The sequence below is a fragment of the Cervus canadensis genome, chromosome 2, assembly GCF_019320065.1.
Source record: "Cervus canadensis isolate Bull #8, Minnesota chromosome 2, ASM1932006v1, whole genome shotgun sequence".
NCBI lineage: Eukaryota > Metazoa > Chordata > Mammalia > Artiodactyla > Cervidae > Cervus > Cervus canadensis.
In genome coordinates, this window is record NC_057387.1 from 80,076,782 (window position 1) to 80,096,499 (window position 19,718).

Below are 19,718 nucleotides of genomic sequence, written 5' to 3' on the forward strand. Positions count from 1 at the left end.
GCTGGAAAAACCAGGCTTCAGACTATCTATGTTGCTTTTTAAGCTTGGGAAAAATGACTTGGGAGTATTTATCTAAAAGCTTTCAGGAGCCACTAAAATTATCTTTTTTTTTTTTTTCTTTAGGGAGGAATCAACTCAATTTTGTAAATAAAAGATCTCCTTAAACAGAGTCCCAGTTAAGTTTAACAAATTGCCATTTTATTAATTTAGGCTTCCCCCAAACAGAGGTCTGATACGAGCAACAGGTTTGTTCTTTGTGTTTTTATAGCCACATTTTGTCACCAGCAAAATTAGGATAAGGCAGACTTTGTTTTCTAAACAAACGTGGGGCCTTCCATAAGCAAAGGAAGTTAGTCTTGCTGCAAAAAAAAAAAAAAAAAAAAAAGCTGGTAAGTGGGTTAAAAAAAATACTCCTCAGCCATTCATAATCAAGCTTTCAAAAAACTGTGATCAAAGCTATGGGCTTACAGAAAACACCCAAAACTGCTATAGCCAGGGCTTAATTTTTCAACCCTTAGAAAAGAGATAGGTCACCTCCATCCTAGAGGCATGCACTAGTCTCAGGGACCACAAATAAAATGCCGTTTTAAAGAAGTATAACAAGAGAAATTTTCACTGATTATCTATAAGAATCATAGCCATGGAAGATATTAGGGCCCATAATCTCCACATAGCTCCAATGTGGGAAACTAAAACTGTCTCTTAAAGGGATCTCAAAAAAATATATTTTTTTAAAGGCTCACCCAGCTATGTATTTAGTTTATGTTATAAATAATGCTTTTATTTGATTTTTAAAGTAAAAGTACAATTTACTTCATTATTTTTGTGTCAAACACTATAATCTTTCCAACTCTCTCTCTCAATATATACCTACAATAGACATGCACACACAGTAGATAAACTTCTACATAGGCAGAAATTAGCTGCTATGAAAAATTATATAAATATAAGTCAATTCTTGTACCTCCACAAAAACATCACTTTTTTAAAAGCCTTACAGTTGGTCTCTGTATTGGTTAAGACTTCATATATTATCAGTGTGAGTTAATTCCACAACCTTGTATAATTATTAATGCCTTAATATCATAAATGCATTTGTTAAACTTGGTTGATACATGAGGAAACCCAGAAATCTTTTAGTAAAAAGCTCTGACCCCACAATCTCCCATTGGTCCTTCCATAGCCCTTTGATCCATCATGTAAATGCAAGTATCAATTGTCATGAAATCTTCATAATCTTATTTCTACAACAGAATCTGTATATGTGGAGAGCATCCAACATTGGAATTTAAATAACCTTTAGGATTTGAGCTGGGGGGTTTTCCAGGCACACCCAGAAATCTACTAGAGATAAGGATAAGCTATGACACACTTCTGAAAGATTGGAGACAGAGGAAATGAAATTAAAAGAAAACTAAAAGGATCATAACACCTGAAACCTGCAAATGTCTTCATGGAAAATAACACAATTTTTGCCTCGCAGAAATAACAGGATTAATAGTTGCAGGTATGTCTCTTTTACTCCAAGAACCTTTTTTTAAACTATTTCAAATAAATACATAAAAGATTGATTTTTAAACCCATGTAAATTCTTAGAGACGATGCACATTGACTTAATTATAATCAATAAAATTTACAGACGTTGAGGCAAACCAGCAGGAACGTTGCTACCAAAAAGCATGGAATAAAAACCACTCCATGGCTGCCTTTGTACGCAACACTGATATGACCTTAATAAATATTTCATAGCTTTCAGTGAATAACCAAGCATCAAGATGGCAAATTTTAATAGCTAGGAAATAATATAATAATGACTCTGCTAAGAAAATGCTTCCTTTAGATCAAAGTAAACTTACTCTAACTTCTAGTCTTGGTTTCCAAAACACGCTCCGAGTCAGTACATGGCATTAAAGGAGTGCACCCTTATCTCTCCTTTCCATATACAGACCGATGTGTTGTTTAGAGAGCTTCTACAGGGAACTTTTCTCACTACAACAACATCAGAAACGTCCTATGAAAAAAAGGTGTAAGTTTTTCAAGGGCAAAAACATTTTCTTTACGTCTCCATGCAAAGCAAGTGCTCAGCCAGTGATCCTGGATGGACTGTCTTTAGGGATGGGCAGCAGTCAGGTCGGGTGACAGCCTATACAGAGGCCCCAGGGTTCCTTCACCACGTGTAATTAGTAGCTCAGAGCCCATATCCTGTAAGTAGTTTGGATTGCTCCTTTGCTAAGCACATTAACCCACATTTAAGTTAATCTGCTATTTTTCTGCTCACTCACTCAATGCAGGTACAACATGGGAAAGAGAACGAGTGTGGCACACAGACAGAGCTACGTCCAAAGCTCATTCCAGAACACTATGTGTGTGCCAGGCAAGTGAGTTACTTGAAGGACTCAGAGCTCTGGTGTCCACGGCAAGGAAACAGAGGCTGCAATATCCAATCTATGACTGACATGAGGAGTAAAGATAGGAAGTTTAAAACATCCAGCATGCAATCTTCTCACATTTAGACTGTCTACTAAACAGAAATGCATTATAATTTGCCCATACAGAGACGTCTCCTATTCTCTGTGTCTCTAAAATAGTCTCTCACTGGGAATTCCCTGGCAATCCAGTAGTTAGGCCATGCTGAGTCGTGTCCAACTCTTTGTGACCCCATGGACTGTAGCCCGCCAGGCTCCTCTGTCTATGGGGTTTTCCCAGGCAAGAATACTGAATTGGGTTGCCATTTCCTCCTCTAGGAGATCTTCCCACCCCAGGAATCGAACCTGCATCTCCTATATTGCACGCAGATTTTTTTTTACTGCTGAGCCAGTGTGGTTAGGACTCTGCATTTTCACTGCCAAGGGCCCAGGTTCAATCCCTGGTGGGGAATTAAGATTCTGTAAGCCACATGGCACAGTCAAAAAAAAAAAAAGGAAAATTCATTTAAAAAATAAAATTGTCCCTCACTACACTTCTAGATTTTGATACAATATCTGGTAAATATATTTAAACTTAAACAGATTATTTAGAGTAGTGGACTGGTTCACCTATTCACCTATCTATTGATCCCCTTAAATCATTTCAAAAGGTTGTCTCAGCATAGCTCCCCTAATAAAAAAGTTTTGCTTTTTATCTTAGAGTGTATGGTTACTGAAATATTTAATTATCCTAGTGTTATTAGAGATTTCACTGACTTGCTGGGCCTGACAAAGTGATTATACATTGGAATTACATGAATGCTGTAAAGTTTGGTTTCCATGCTTCCAGATACTTGGCAGGTGGCCATTCACAGTCCCTAGACTCTACAACACCCTCCTACAATGAGGATAAACCCTTCAGACTATCAGGAGTTGTTTTGTTTGGGTGTTTTCTTTTCTTTCCTTTTCTGTTTTTAATTGACATCAGGGTCATGAAAACCCAAATTTTATAGCCCTGGGAAGAAATGATCAGGATCGAAGTGGCAAAAATATTTTCTCTCAATTTATATACACATGGTGGCTTCTCAAATTTGTCAAGGACATTGAAGAACAGCTAACTCAGCAGCAAAGCTGCAAAAAGTATAAGCAAAAATATTACAAAAGATTTGATTGACTAGAGTCAAATAGATTTGGTCGTCCTTAGCACATGGGTGTTGTTGTTTGTTGTTTAGTCGCTAAGTTGTGTCTGACTCTTTTGTGACCCCATGGACTGTAGCATGCCAAGCTCCTCTGTCCAAGGGATTTCCCAGGCAAGAATACTGGAGTGGGTAACCATTTCCTCCTCCAGGGCATCTTCCTGACCCAGGGACTGAATCTGCGTCTCCTACATTGGCAGGCGAATTCTTTACCACTGAGCCACCAGGGAAGCCCTAGTGTATAACCTTTCTAAAAATTAAATAAATTCTTGCTATGTTCCCTCAGCAGTTTCCTCACTGCTAGCAATGATCTATCTCATACAATACAAAACCACTGAGTTATAAAAAAACAAAGCACTGGCCTTGCCCCAAAGGATACTTTCCCTTCACAATGCTCAAATCTGGAGATTTCTGATACACACTGGAGGTCACGGGGTCTCCAGGCCCTGCAGCTGGGTTTCCTGTCGAGCTAGTTGCCAGGGCAGGCACTGTTCCTTGGTAAACACCACAGCCACTTTACTACCTCCTCTGCCCACTACAATCACGGCCCACTACAGGGACTGGCAAGCTGCACATCTACTTCCCCAAATTCCCCTGCAGCAAGTGACCCTGTTTTAACCGGTGAATAAGGAGAGGCCACCTGTGTCGTTTCTGGGGAACTTTCTCCTTCCCTGATAAATGGCACAAATTAGTCTAGCGTGACCCATCTCCCCCACTACCCTCCCCTGAACATACATATGGCAACCGTAACATGGCAAGAATTACAAAATAAGTCAACAGATAAAGAGTATCAGGGGAAGAAAAATGGAAAATGCCTAGATTCTTGTTGGCGTGCGTGCTCAGTCGCTCAGTTGGGTCTGACTCTTTTGCAACCCTTTGGACTATAGCTTGCCAGGCTCCTCTGTCCATGGAACTTTTCAGGCAAGAATACTAGAGTGGGTTACCATTTCCTCTTCCCAAAGCAGGGATCGAACCCATGTCTCCTGTGTCTCCTGCATTAGCAAGCAGATTCTTTACCACTGCACCACCTGGGAAGCCCCATTCCTGTTGGCATCAGTGAACAAATAAACCCATATGAACTGCTGCGTCTGAACTTACATGCCATAAGAAAAATAAACTTGTGTTGAGACCACTATTCTTTGTTTCTTGTAGCCAACAGCATTCTCAAGACACAGCTGCCATTATTTCAAACATTTTTTGATTTACATATGAAATGTGGATTTCCAGATTCTTAAAAATAATAATTGGGGGAATTCCCTGGTGGTCCAGTGGTTAGGATTTTCTGCTCTCACCACTGGCCATGCGCTTGGGCCTGTCCAGAGCTCGGAGTTCTAGCCATGTTTGCTGCTGCACCTGCAGAGGCCAGGAGGCCTCCTGAGCTTGGCGTGCCCTTCCTGGATCTGTCGGGATTTTCTACCAGTGTTTCCAAAAAGGAAAGACAATATAATGGTAATAATACTGACTGATATGAATACTACTTATTGGGACTTCACTCAGTCTAGGCAATGGGTGAAGTGCTCTACAAATATGATGCCATTTAATCCTGAAAACAAAGTATTAGGCAGCACTATTCCTTTTATTTTTTAAATAAAATGATTCTCAGAGAAAATAACTGATCCAAAAATCATACAGCTAACAAACAGTGGATAGAGAATTTAAACCTAAGTCTTTCTGACAATAAGACACATACTGTTAACCACAGGTTACACTGTTCCACAAAGATGGAACCAAAAATATCTGATTTTTTCTCTTTTTGAGAAATGCTCCATAAACTTTCTCAGACCCTACATCTCATTTCTATGTAACTACATTCTAAAATGAATATTATGTCAAGTATTTGATTTTTAATGCCCATTAGTATCAGTCTTGATTCCGGTATAGAATTCTTTTGCAAAAGGCATTTCCTTCTTAAGTGTAACTGACCTGGTGCAGTAAACTCTCAAGATTCAAAAGTGACTCATTTCCAAAGCTCCACACATTAGCAGCTGGTATTATTCAATCTGAGATTTAAATTTATAATGTACTCTTGATAATGTACTCCCAATACATTTTTCACTTCTCTATCTCTTGAATGACACAAGATAAAAGATCTTTAAGGTATAAATATTTTATATAAACTTTCACTCTGTTTTTCTTCAGCCATTTTCCATTTGCGCACACTAGACATCATGAAAAAAAAAAAAAAGGATGAAAGAGTTTTATGGATTGTGTTGGGGGGGCTGAGAACTGCTTATCCATTCTGCTGTGGCAGCAGACACCACAGCGACTGGCCTAACGGCCCGTGCTGGCTAATCAGAATGTTCCAGTCTAAATGGAGTCTGATTCAAAGTACTGTTTTTCCATGGGCCAGATAGTGGGCTGGAAGAGCACACACTCCCAGCATCATCTGTAGTAACAGTAGGTTTCTGTTGGGCCCTCACAGGGCCAATGGGACCTGGTCCTGAGCGACTCTGTTCAGCCAGAAGGGGTAGGACACAGCCATCCCTCCCAGGCAGCACACAGAGCAGAGGGTTTACCAGAAATCACAAGACCCTAACCAGGCATGTGGCTTTTGAAAACTCATTATTAAGTCCTAGTCTTTCACATTTGTAAAATGAAGAGGTTGAAGGATTTCAAACTGTCCACACAGAACCCCTAGGGATTTGCTACTCAAATTACGTCAGTGTATCGTGTAACACCTCCGGAGTTAATTTTTTAAAAATGCAGAGTCTCAAACCCTTCCCAGGACTTACAGAATCATAATCTGCATGTAACAAGTTTCCCAGGTGATTCCTTGCCCCAGGGGTCGATGCAAACAGAAGCTGCTCTGGAAGAGAAGTGCCAAAGCCAACAGATTCCAGTACCCCAACATTCTCCAGTTTTATATATAGTAAGATGTGTGCAGATAGACAGACCAATATGTATGTGTGTACACAGATAGACAGCACTCCCCAATGAATTTGGTTCTGAAGATAAGCTCTCTGTTTAAGAAAAATCTGAAACCACTGGATAAAAATTATCTACAAGGTTCTTCATAACTGCAGAATTTCAGTTCAGTTTAGTCCATGAGTTTCAGTTCAGTCGTTCAGTTGTGTCAGCTCTTTGCAACCCCATGGACTGCAGCACTCCAGGCCTCCATGTCCATCACCAACTCCCGGAGTATACACAAACTCATGTCCATTGAGTCGGTGATGCCATCCAATTATCTCTACCTCTGTCGTTCCCTTCTCCTCCCACCTTCAATATTTCCCAGCATCAGGGTCTTTTCCAATGAGTCAGCTCTTCTCACCAGGTGGCCAAAGTATTGGAGTTTCAGCTTCAGCATCAGTCCTTCCAATGAATCCTCAGAACTGATCTCCTTTAAGATGGACTGGTTGGATCTCTTTGCAGTCCAAGAGACTCTCAAGAGTCTTCTCCAACATCACAGTTCAAAAGCATCAATTCTTCAGTGCTCACCTTTCTTTATAGTCCAACTCTCACATCCATACATGACCACTGGAAAAACCATAGCCTTGACTAGACAGACCTTTGTTGGCAAAGTAATGTCTCTGCTTTTTAATATGCTGTCTAGGTTGGTCATAACTTTTCTTCCAAGGAGTAAGCGTCTTTTAATTTCATGGTTGCAGTCACCATCTGCAGTTATTTTGGAGCCCAAAAATATCAAGTTTGCCACTGTTTCCACTAATGACTATTTGTTTTCTACATTAACTCACTTTGAGGAGAAACCTTCCATAATTTAAACTGATATTCTTACATACAGAACATAATTTGATCTCTTCCTGAAGATGTTAAGCATATGAGTTACATGAGAGTATTTCATTAGAGTAAATACCAAAAGAACTATTTAGGAATATTAGTATACAGAATATACATGTATGTATGTATATAAAATTAAATATTCCGCTTAACTTGAGAGTAAAAAATAAACTTGGAGAATTCAGAAAAAAATGCATATATTTATACATATATATCCATTTGTATACCATATATATTTATCTTTATATATATGCAGGCAGATTCATTACCGTCAGAGCCAGCAGGGAAGCCCACATATGCACTCAGTTCAGTTCATTTCAGTCGCTCAGTTGTGTCAGCTCTTTGCAACCCCATGGACTGCAGCACACCAGGCCTCCATGTCCATCACCAACTCCCGGAGTATACACAAACTCATGTCCATTGAGTCGGTGATGCCATCCAATTATCTCTACCTCTGTCGTCCCCTTCTCCTCCCACCTTCAATATTTCCCAGCATCAGGGTCTTTTTAAATGAGTCAGCTCTTCTCATCAGGTGGCCAAAGTATTGGAGTTTCAGCTTCAGCATCAGTCCTTCCAATGAACACCCAGGACTTATCTCCTTTAGGATGGACTGCTTGGATCTCCTTGCAGTCCAAGGGACTCTCAAGAGTCTTCTCCAACACCACAGTTCAAAAGCATCAATTCTTCAGCACTCAGCTTTCTTTATAGTCTAACTCTCACATCCATACATGACTACTGGAAAAACCATAGCCTTGACTACACGGACCTTTGTTGACAAAGTAATGCCTCTGCTTTTTAATATGCTGTCTATGTTGGTCATAACTTTTCTTCCAAGTAGTAAGCATCTTTTAATTTCATGGCTGCAGTCACCATCTGCAGTGATTTTGGAGCCCAGAAAAATAAAGTCAGCCACTGTTTCCACTGTTCCCCCATCTATTTCACATGAAGTGATGGGACCGGATGCCATGATCTTAGTTTTCTGAATGCTGAGCTTTAAGCCAACTGTTTCACTCTCCTCTTTCACTTTCATCAAGAGGCTCTTTAGTTTTTCTTCACTTTCTGCCATAAGGGTGGTATCATCTGCATATCTGAGATTATTGATATTTCTCCCAGCAATCTGGATTCCAGCTTGTGTTTCATCCAGCCCAGCATTTCTCATGATGTACTCGGCATATAAGTTAAATAAGCAGGGTGACAATATACAGCCTTGACATACTCCTTTTCCTATCTGGAACCAGTCTGTTGTTCCATGTCCAGCTCTAACTGTTGCTTCCTGACCTGCATACAGATTTCTCAGGAGGCAGGTCAGGTGGTCTGGTATTCCCATCTCTTTCAGAATTTTCCACAGTTTATTGTGATCCACACAGTCAAAGGCTTTGCCATAGTCAATAAAACAGAAATAGATATTTTTCTGGAACTCTCTTGCTTTTTCGATGATCCAGTGGATGTTGGCAATTTGATCTCTGGTTCCTCTGCCTTTTCTAAACCCAGCTTGAACATCTGGAAGTTCATGGTTCACGTATTGCTGAAGCCTGGCGTGGAGAATTTTGAGCATTACTTTACTAGCGTGTGAGCTGAGTGCAACTGTGTGGTAGTTTGAGCATTCTTTGGCATTGCCTTTCTTTGGGATTGGAATGAATATCGACCTTTTCCAGTCCTGTGGCCTCTGCTGAGTTTTCCAAATTTGCTGGCATGTTGAGTGCAGCACTTTCACAGCATCATCTTTGAGGATTTGAAATAGCTCATCTGGAATTCCATCACCTCCACTAGCTTTGTTTGCAGTGATGCTTCCTAAGGCCCACTTGACTTCACGTTCCAGGATGTCTGGCTCATGTGCTTCCCTGGTGGTTCAGGTAGTAAAGAATCTGCCTGCAATGTGGGAGACCTAGGTTCATTCCCTGGGTCAGGAAGATCCCCTGGAGAAGGGAATGGCTACCCACTTTAGTATTTGTGCCTAGAAAATTCCATGGACAGAGGAGGCTGGCAGGCTACAGTCCCTGGGGGTCACAAAGAGTCAGTCATGACTGAGCGACTAACACTTTCACTTCCCTTTCATACTCATATGCACTGTACATACATATTTATTCCTATATTGCTCACACACATACATATATGCCAGGTGGAGCTAGTGGTAGAGAACCTGCCTGCCAACGCAGGAGATGTAAAGAGATGCGGGCTCAATCCCTGGGTCAGGAAGATCCCCTGGAGGAGGGCATAGCAACCCACTCCAGTATTCTTCCCTAAAGAATTCCTTGGACAGTGCTCGCTTCAGCAGCACATATACTAAAATTGGAATGATACAGAGAAGGTTAGCATGGCCCCTGCGCAAGGATGACACGCAAACTCATGAAGCGTTCCATATTTTTGAAGGCGAGGGTGGAATGATCTGAGAGAACAGCATCGAAACATGTATATTATCAAGTGTGAAACACATTGCCAGTCCAGGTTGGATGTGTGAGACAAGTGCTCGGGGCTGGTGCACTGGGATGACCCAGAGGGATGGGGTGGGGAGGGAGGTGGGAGGGGGGTTCAGAATGGGGAACACATGTAAATCCATGGCTGATTCATGTCAATGTATGGAAAAAAACCACTACAATATTGTAAAGTAATTAGCCTCCAACTAATAAAAATAATTGGGAAAAAAAATAAAAAATTTAAAAAAAAAAAAAAAGAATTCCTTGAACAAAGGAGCCTGGGGGGCTACAGTCCACAGGGTCACAAAGAATCAGACACTACTGAAGCAACTTAGCATGCATGCATGCATACACATGTATATCTATATGCACATAGAAAGAGGGGCTCAAGCTACTATGCATCTCACCCTCCTGTCTGCTCTACTTTTGACAGAGTCTCCAAGTTCTTTCCTCACTGCTCAGCTGCCAGCTAACACCTCTTGTTTGTTTCCACTCACCAGACTCAAGCAGCTACCCATTATGCTTTATTTGCTGCTGTGGAGACTTGTATAGATATTGTTAGGCTTCACTGAGAGTCTCTTCTGAGCATAAAGCTCAAGAGTTTTAGTTTGAACTTGATAAAATCTACTTTGGACAACCGGAAGCCGGTTTTGCTTTTTTCTAATTTTCAGATGCATTTCCTAATATAAAAACAAACAAACAAACTCTAAAACTGCAAGTATGTGAAGTCTAACTGTAAGTGACTTTATGACAATCATGTATTTTACTCTCGGTTCTCATCTCACGCCTATCTACCCTTTGCAAACAGACTGCAGTCACCTTTGTGAAAGTGCTTAAAAACTCTGAAAAGTGTTTAAGACAGTACTGGGTTAGGCTGACAAGCATCGGGGCAGCAGGAGAGCAAAGAGGAGGATGGACAAGAACTCCTGGGTCTACACGTTCTGCTCTGTCTCAATCAGGTTTCATGGGTCACTGAAGCAGCCCCAAATCTGGGATTAGCTGAAAAGGTATAGGTCAATACAGCAATATTCTATTCTGACCTCTAGGGAGGTAAAGCTTAAACCCCCAGGTGTTCATCCCACCTTCCCACAGTCTCAGTGAACACCGTGGGGGAACCCCAAACTCTTCTTTGAGCCTATGAGACATGAGATCACACAAAACTTAGACAGGAAATCCACCTTTCTAGCAAGTTCCCAAGGGATGCTGATGCTGCTGGTCTCGAGACCATACTTGAGAGATCCGCTAATCCAGGTCAAGCCCTTATTTTAAAGATGAGACTGTGAGGGACCTGCAGGGTGAGCCTGATGTGGCCAAAGGCAGCACAGAGTAGATGTAAGGGAAGGAAGGATTCCAGCCCCTCTCACAATTCAGGGCGCTTTTCATCACAGAGCAGCTCGCACTGATTTGAGGAAAGGTATTCCAAGAATGCCTTTATCTATAAACAAAGATCCTAGATGTCTTCTACTTACGCAGCCTTTTAAAATTTCATCTACATTATCTCATTTGATTCTCATAACAATCTGATGAGGCAGGGAGAGTAAAAATTAACCTCCCTATTTTAGAGATTAGGAAGCAGAGAGGTAGAGTCGTTATATGGTGTATCCAAAACCACAAAGTTAGTTAAGTGCTCCATCGGATCAGCTCCTTCGCATTCAAGGTGTTGTCTGGGGTCCAGCATGGACATCCCAGGAAGCTTGTTAGACTCTTGCAGAGAAACTTGCAGACTCTCAGGGTGCACCACAGGCCCACTGACTCTGAATCTGCAATTTAACAATCTCCCCAGTTGATTTCATATACACATTAAAGTTTGAAAAGCCCTGGTATAGACAGGCCTAGAAACCAGGTCATCTAATTCCAAGATCGATGCCTTTTCTCCCCTTTTCTCTCCCTCTCTGAAAGTACTGGTCAGTGTCCTATTTTGACTTGTTTTCTAACAGAGCCTAATTAAGAAGCTAACTCTCACCAGGGAAAGGACGCTTAAGAGTGTTTGCCTTAAAAAAATATATTAAACCAGGTTAAATTACCTTTATTACCAGTCTTGGTAATTCCTCTGTAGTCATTTTCTTGACTGATGTATAGACCCCTATGAAATGAATCCTCTGAGAAGAAGATGGAAAAAAAACAAGACAGTGATCAATGGATTCAATTAGTTACAGTAGAATTCTACCCAGATGATCAAGATGCAATGCAACTACTCCAGGGTGGCTAAAATACTTTACCCAGGGAGTATACCACTTCTTTCCCACATTCTTCAACTATTAAGTTCAGGAAAGCACAAAACAGCTGCTCCTAAGGCACCTGGGAAAATAACCACAAAAAACGCAAGGCTCCTCACAACTGGAAGTATTTAAATACTGTTTTAATGGTCCAGGCAAGATGACAACTGCATTTCTTCACACACAGGAAGTGTTATACAGACCAATTTCTCTAATGACAGCAAAGAAACCCCTCTCGCGACACTCCGTCAACCAAGGATTAACTCAGTGGTTACTGTAAGACCACAGTTCTGAAACACGTATGCCAGTTTTCCCTTCAACTTTTCAAAATCCATTATTTCAACTGAGATTCTTTGTTGAACAGAAACCAGACCGCTGATATAGTGTACCTGTGAAAAGCTGTTTAATTCAGCATGGCAAAATGTAAATGCAAATGATTTCTTTTAAAATATATCAATCCTAGGAATTGGGAGGAGTGAAAAACACACGAGGGTTTTTTGGTTTTGTTTTTGTTTGTTTGGTCATTTCAGAGTGGCTATGTGCAAACACACGATGAGTTAATCGGGGTGGTGAGATTCCAATCATTAAAATGAACACTGAGGACGCAGAAACAACCATTCATAATCCCTGAGTAGGTCAGCATAATAAATAACACCTCTGCAATGCACAAATGATTATTTTAGAAAGATGCACATCTACTAAAAGGAAGCTTTCTCACCTAGTTGAAAAACAATGTGATGAATTAATAAAGCTGATCAAGTGATTTAATAGAATCCACAATCTTCATCTTATTATTTTCAAAGATTAAAAGGCTTTTCCACCAAGAGCCAATTGTCTCCATTTGTCCAGGAACAATAAAATCTGATTGACTGTGATCTACCTACGCTGAGATAATTTGGCATAGGCCTATCTTTAATTCTCCTTGTGTTTCTTCCTCAAGATACACAAAGCTGTTAGTGGTTTATCCCTCTGAAACCTGGGGGCTCATGTAAATAACTTTTAACAGTGAGATCGCACATAACAATTTACAGAGCAGTGTGGCATAATGCAATTCAAAGTTGTTCTTGATTTAAAATGTTTCAAGTCCAACTACAGTGTCAGCCTGCCCAGAGAAATCTCTTATAAAAGTTTTCACACTCTGTTGGGTTAAGAGACAGTGGGTATTAATCCTATGGCTTCTACGCCAAGCTTCCTTTTTGTGGTCAGCAGAGAAGCTCTGTGGTTGGTCTGAAGGAGTCCAAAGTCTTTTTTCTGTGTTAAAACAAGGGAAAGTGGGCCGGTTACAGAGTAAAAGAAAAACCACAGCCAGCTCACTCTGCTGTAGCTTTTCCCTTAAATGTGGCCTAGAGCAAATCTGCTTTCCAAAAAAAGGTTTAATTTAAACCATACACAGTGCTGCAGGCTGCCACGTTTCCAAACTCAACATTCCTTTCTAATCTGTGCACTTCAGAACCAACATACTCTGTTTCCAGTGGTACTCAGACAAGCTTTAATAAATAAAATATCACTGCCCATCCATTACTTAATTTGATAATAATATGCCCTCCCCCCCGTTGACATTATTCTAAGTGCTTATTCGAGTGTGTTGAACTGCTGTAAACATCACCTCTGAAAAATCGGTTCTGTTCTCTTTGTGAAGAGAAGGAGTGAAGGGAAGGAAAAGGGAATTACTAAGTGAAAGAACGTACAAATGATAGCAAGTGGTCCAGAGCTCCAGAAAACCACCATTCTGTGAAAAGGTTGCAGGTGCCAAAAACAGCTTATTATCTTAACGTTAAAAAAAAAAAAAAACTAGAACAAAAAATACATATTTATCCCTTAGCAATGACACTAGATCTGTGCTGTTATTCAAAATATCACTAGTAAAGACCACAGTCACCCTAGCTCACGACTACCAAACAGCCACATGACCAATACAGGTCTCTTTGGCCATTGACGTAGCTGCTGCCGATCGCCACGCTGGCCAGAGTGAACAGAATGAATAGCCCACAGTTGGGGCGCTTTAATTTTTTGCCTCAGTGTATTCACTTGTATGTTCATTAAGAACTCCAACCCCAGCGGGAAGCCCAGCCCATGGTTTTCTATGTGAGTTGCCATGCTCTATTACACATGACACTTGTCAATTAAAGAGGAAGCCCTTTTAAAGCAAACTGAAGTTAAGCTGGTACTTTCTTCAACATCTGACTTACCGCTGCTGTTATCGTCCAAAGGGAAGTTTGTTTTAGAACAATGATAGCAGTAGTAATCCTCCTATTTCAGCAGTGAGGGATTTAAACACATTCAGGGCACTGGGGACCAGTCAAAAGGTCTCTTTCAGCAGAACTATGTATTTTCAGTAGTAAAAGGAAGGTCGTGCCGATGGGATGACTGCCAAGACTGGACAATTTTTCAGCCTCCCAGTTTGGAGGATATCATTTTAAACTACCAGGTATAATACAAATGTGGCACAATGGATCAATGCAATGAATTTTCTCTAGTCAGTAAAATGCTCTCCCAAATAATGGAATCCATTAATAATGATTACTGCCCCCATGCCTTTGCCACAGAAGTAATGCCCAATGCTACATCTCAATGGCCTCTAATAAATACATACAATTCCCACAATAAGAACATAATCATAACATGCCAAATGAGTGCAGATTCCAGGGAGAGTACAAATTAAAAAGCCATTAGGTAGGCTAGTCCCTGTTCAAAACCTATTTTACCTTGTAAAATTCACTTTCCTTATCTGTAGAATGGGGCTTAGAGGAGATGATGGCTTAGGTCCCTTCCAGCTCTGTCAGTCTATGAGGGTTTAAAGTTTTCTCAAGGGTTTTAAATCTTAATGCACTCACTTTAGGACTCTCACCAGCACACCAACAATAATTAGTGCTAATAAGGGTCCATGAAACTCCTGCAATGAAACTTTAATTTGGATTGATCTGGAGGGAGAAGAAAATGTAACAGAGAAGATTTCAGCCTTAGACTTCTAAAGTTAAACATCATCTGTTTCCTGAAAACACTGAAAGCAGGACAGCTAAAACATAAGATTTCCTGGAAATGTAGGTAGGTGACCTGGCATGTGTGAACACACCTAAGAAAGCATCATCTTTAGGCACTTCCCCAGTATCCAATGGTTAAGACTCCACGTTCCCAATGCAGGGTATTGCGGTTCAATTCCTGATCAGGTAACTAGACCCCTGTATGCTGCAATTAAAAAAAGTAAGTAAAAGATTTTGCTATGATTAAGACCCTACAGACTGCAACTAAGACCTGGTGCAGCCAATTTTTAAAAAAGCATAACTTCAACCTGTTTAAAAAAAAACTCAAAGCTCAGAAATAGATTTCAATTATGTCTTAGCATAATGATAATTAGCATTATTTATTCTGTGACCAACAAGATAAATCTTTTGTGTGAAGTGCTCTCATTTACTCCTCACAACAAGCTATCCCCACTTCACACATGAGGAGACCGAGGCTGCTGGAGTGTTAAGGAACCTCTCCAAAGTGAGAATCGAAAAGGAACCAAGACAGAACTATACCTAAATTAGTGGAACTCCAGAGCCTAAGCTCTTAGCCACAATGCAGACACCACCTCCTCTTATTAATAGTATCCACATGATGATCGGTTTAAACCCGGTTGCTACCTTCAAAAGCCCCTTACTTTTGTGAGATGTTGACAACTTCAAGCATCAAAGGTCAAGCCTCAAGACTGGTTTTTATGCAGATTATTTCTATGCTATAGATCTTTAATTTGCTCTATTTAAATATGTGCTTTTAAATTCTCAACCTTCAATATCCAACAGTGCCTCAGCTGAGATGAAAGAAAGGCTTCTCCTTAGCTTGGGAGTCAAGTATCAAACTGTCTCCCTCTCTTGCTGACAAATCTTCCAAAATGCTCTTGACAAACGGGAGAAAATGCAAACGACGGCCTTTGGGTAAACTCATATTAGGACGCTCTTTTCCTCTCATGGAAAATAAAAACCAGGTTTTATAGAGACTTCTCTAAGCTGACCTGTAGTGAGACAATGAAGATATGGACTGCATGTGGAGACAAGCAAGTTACTCGAAACTCAAGGCACAACAGTAGCCCAGAAACACACAAAAGCAGCAGCTAAGTGCTCGGGACTCACCCGCGGACCCTTGGGTGTGTAAAATGGCAGGAAGGCTTAGGAGCTATTTTTAGTATATCAAAACCTCGAAGAGAAACTATATACTTATGCACAGAACAACTGCACAAGCTTGCTAAAACATCATCCAATTCATCACACGAAAACTATTTCATACTCTCCGCTCGTTTGTATCTGCGTGCTCAGTTACAGATGTCCATCTGCTTTAAAAATGGGAAAGCAAATTAATTATTAACCAATACAGTCTGTCTGGAAAACAGAAGTTTTCCAAAATGAAACAAAAAGTAGTATTTGAGGTTCTTGTTGATAAAAAGAAGTTAGAGAAGTAAAATTACAGTCAAAGGCATCCTCAGCTCCCCTGCATCTCAGATTTCGAACCCCACTGGAACAACAATAGATCACATTATAACTCTGTAACTACAAGGAATCTTAAACACTTACAGACCTAGCAGGCAGGTTAAAGCAGGCTGATGATACAGGATAATACAACAGGGAATGGTGGGGATTATGGCAAATTAGAAAGATCAGATTTCACCTAAAGGCATTCGGATTCAAATGATTGAAAACTGGGCTGGCACCATTCAACTCACACAACACTGATTTACCAGCCCTGAACCCAATGCACCCATTTCATTGATGAGAAAACTTGTTTTCGGAGAAATCAAGTGACTTGCCTAAATTCACTGCTTGTATCTACTCCCCACCTTGACCAACTGTGTCAGGACTGGAATGGAAGTTTCCAGATTCCCATCCTTCAAGGCAGTTACTGAACAAACCCAGCTCATCCAGCTAGGCTCTCTGATAAATAGGCTAGAAAGACCAATGGCTTTAAGATCAGCCTGCCCTCACTCTCCGTAGAGGAGGAGACAGACCAGGAAACAAACGTGATAATACAGAACAAACAGGACAACGATGCTCTGTTCTCATCAACTGCAAATGAGAACACAGCGAAGGGGAACAGTGGCCACTTTAGAGGGTGCCGTACTCAAGTTTTAAAGAGTTCGATCTCTGCAGATACAGACTACTATGGCATAATGTTCCTGCGCTTTATAATTTATATCTTTAAAGAAACATATTCCACAAAACGAAGGGGGGAAAAAAGGTCTCAAATCATGATACTCATGGAAAGTCTTAGCCCAAAACTTTAATGGTCTAGTTATAAATCTTCCAAAATGAGAATTTCTAATAGAAATACTGACAGACCTTTAATTATGGCAGCACTATGGGGCTTTGTGTAAGAAAGCCCACATATTTTCAGTTTAGGTCATTATTTATAGGATGCCTTGCAAAGGATTTTATTTACAAGTGCCTGCCTGAATCAATGAAGTAAAGTTTTACACAGGAAAGGAAGTGCAAAGTACACTGTTTGAAAAAGCAGGGATTTACCTCCTGGGGTTCAGGAGGCCCAGGGACCACGGGCTTCAGGCAGTGAATGATGATTTGACTCCTCCAGTTTGTATAAAAGGTTGAAGTTCAGTCTGGCGCAGTGCAGCATTCCACAAGACCTGCTGCCTCTTTGAGCAGGCGATTAATCTCATGATCGATAGACCATATGATTAGGCACTAATAGCTGATAGGAGGAGAGAATAAACAACCATAAATTTGCTTTGTACCGAGTAATCCAAGTGTAAGCAGGGTCATTTAATGGCCACATTGGGTCATGTTACCTAAGGGGCCATATGAAATAAAAATGGAAGAAGATCCTTACACTTTTTAAGATCTTCTATTGTTATCTCAGGGGATTGACCAGGGTAGGGGCTCTCAGCAACACCTTATCAGTTTTGTACTCCTGGTGACAGATGTGAAGGTTTCCATGTGCTGAGCGTGAAGGGCTGATTACAGAGAGAATAATGGAAAAGTCCCATTGTTGAAATAACTCCTTTCTAAGCACCATCGTCAACCATCCCGGGTATAACGTGAGTGGCCCTGGGTGGTCTGTCTCGTAACTCCATGAAACACCAGAATCAGAGCAGAGAGGACAAACTAAAGAAAAGCAACACTCAGGATCCAGAGCGGGACTGTCTGTGACTCTCAATCAAGGCAGTTGCTGGACTTTTCAATTTCTCCTTTGCATGCAGATCACTGCTCCGAGTTCCAGGGTTGTTTCTCAGGGTGTCATGAACTTCCAGTATTGGGAATGGTTACGAGACATAAAAGCGGGGATCCACAAGGTCATAAATCTCATTCTTTCTTTTCTCCCTTTCCCTGGCTTCTTCCCTTTCTAAGACACTGACCTCCTCCATCAGCCCCGTGAAAGAAAGAAATCAATCACCCCGAGCCGAAAATGAAAACCCGAATCTTCACTATGCACTGGAAGGTTTTTCCTTGTCTGTGCCAAAATTCACGAAATTTTGCAAAATGTCAATTCCCTCTTAAACAAGTCCTTCTCTCTACCCTGCCCTGAGCCCTGGGAAGCAAAAAGCCCTGAAGTTCTGACTGTCAGTGGCCAGGCAAAAGGAAGGAAGACACTTTGCTAGCCTAAAAGGAAGATGCCCGAGAAAGTAATTGTTGGACAAAAAAGAACATCAACTGGTTTTGCACTGCGTTCTCAGTCCCACAGCAAACTACACAAATCTTTTCTTTGAAAACTATCTGGGAAACAAACCCCTCCAATCACCCTCTCCGCTTGTGAATTGTTCCTCCCAGCCCCCATTCTCTTCAACTCCTCCTCCCGGGACTTACTAATATGGCCTTTGTTAATTTCCAAGCCTTTAGGGAACAACTGTTCACAACCCTTCCTTCCAGTCTCATTGTTCAATACCGCTGATAGCTCTTGAGCCCACAGAAGAGTATTCGATCGGCTCTTCGAGAAGAAAGCAGGCGCTTCAGACACCCTGGGGTTTGTTGGGGGAACTGCTGTTGTTGTTGTTCCTAGGAAGCTGGGAAATTCATGCCCCATTCAAAGACAAGCATTATCAATACCCCGAAGAAGTCCAGTGGCATAAGCAGTTGCTATAGCCCAGCCAGATGAGAATTTTTTAAATTTATCCTGAAGATCCCTTCTTGGCTTTACGTTTATTCAAAGTGTTTCCACTCACAGAATTTCTCAGCGGGAAGACCTTGCGGTCAGATACTCTGGATCATAGAAGGATCCCCCAAAATGTTAAATCACAAAGGACACTCCAACATCCAGCCATTTCTCTGCTGACACTTTTTGGAACAATAACACCAGCCCAGCTGGGGCCACCCATGCCAACTCCTGGTCAGAAAGAAGCACCTGCCTGGAAAGGAGACACACGAGAGGGCAGAGATAATTGTCTGCTCAGCTCCCAGGGAGGAGACGAAGGGCACAGCAAGAAAGGGACTCAGCAGAAAGCTCGGAGCTGAGCCCCAAGGAGCACAGGTCAGCGCCCGTACCCTAACACCCCCAGGCCCCTCACATCCATATCTTTCAAGTTCTTCCTTAGCAACTAGTACCAATGTTTAGCCATCTCTGAAACACCCAGAATATAAGGAAGACACCGTCAGTTCCCTTCTTAAAACAACCTGAATTCTCCTCAAAGGACAAAAGGAAAATCTCCATCGCACACACACAGAGTATATCTAAATCTAACCCAGTTGTCCCACCCTGATCCTGTGTGTGGGTGTGGGTGTGTGTGCGTGTGTGTGTGTGTGTGTGTGTGTGTGTGCACGCGCGCACGTG

General features: G+C 41.3%; 1 protein-coding gene and 1 non-coding gene across 5 annotated transcripts in view; one reads left to right on the forward strand and one right to left on the reverse strand.

The window, feature by feature from the left end:
* NFIA (nuclear factor I A) overlaps nucleotides 1–19,718 on the reverse strand; it is a 396,205-nt gene that overhangs the window by 303,448 nt on the left and 73,039 nt on the right. The gene's annotated exons all lie outside the window — the stretch shown is intronic.
* On the forward strand, nucleotides 9,596–9,702 carry LOC122437441. Its single transcript, XR_006268268.1, has one exon. It is a non-coding gene; the product is annotated as a U6 spliceosomal RNA (small nuclear RNA).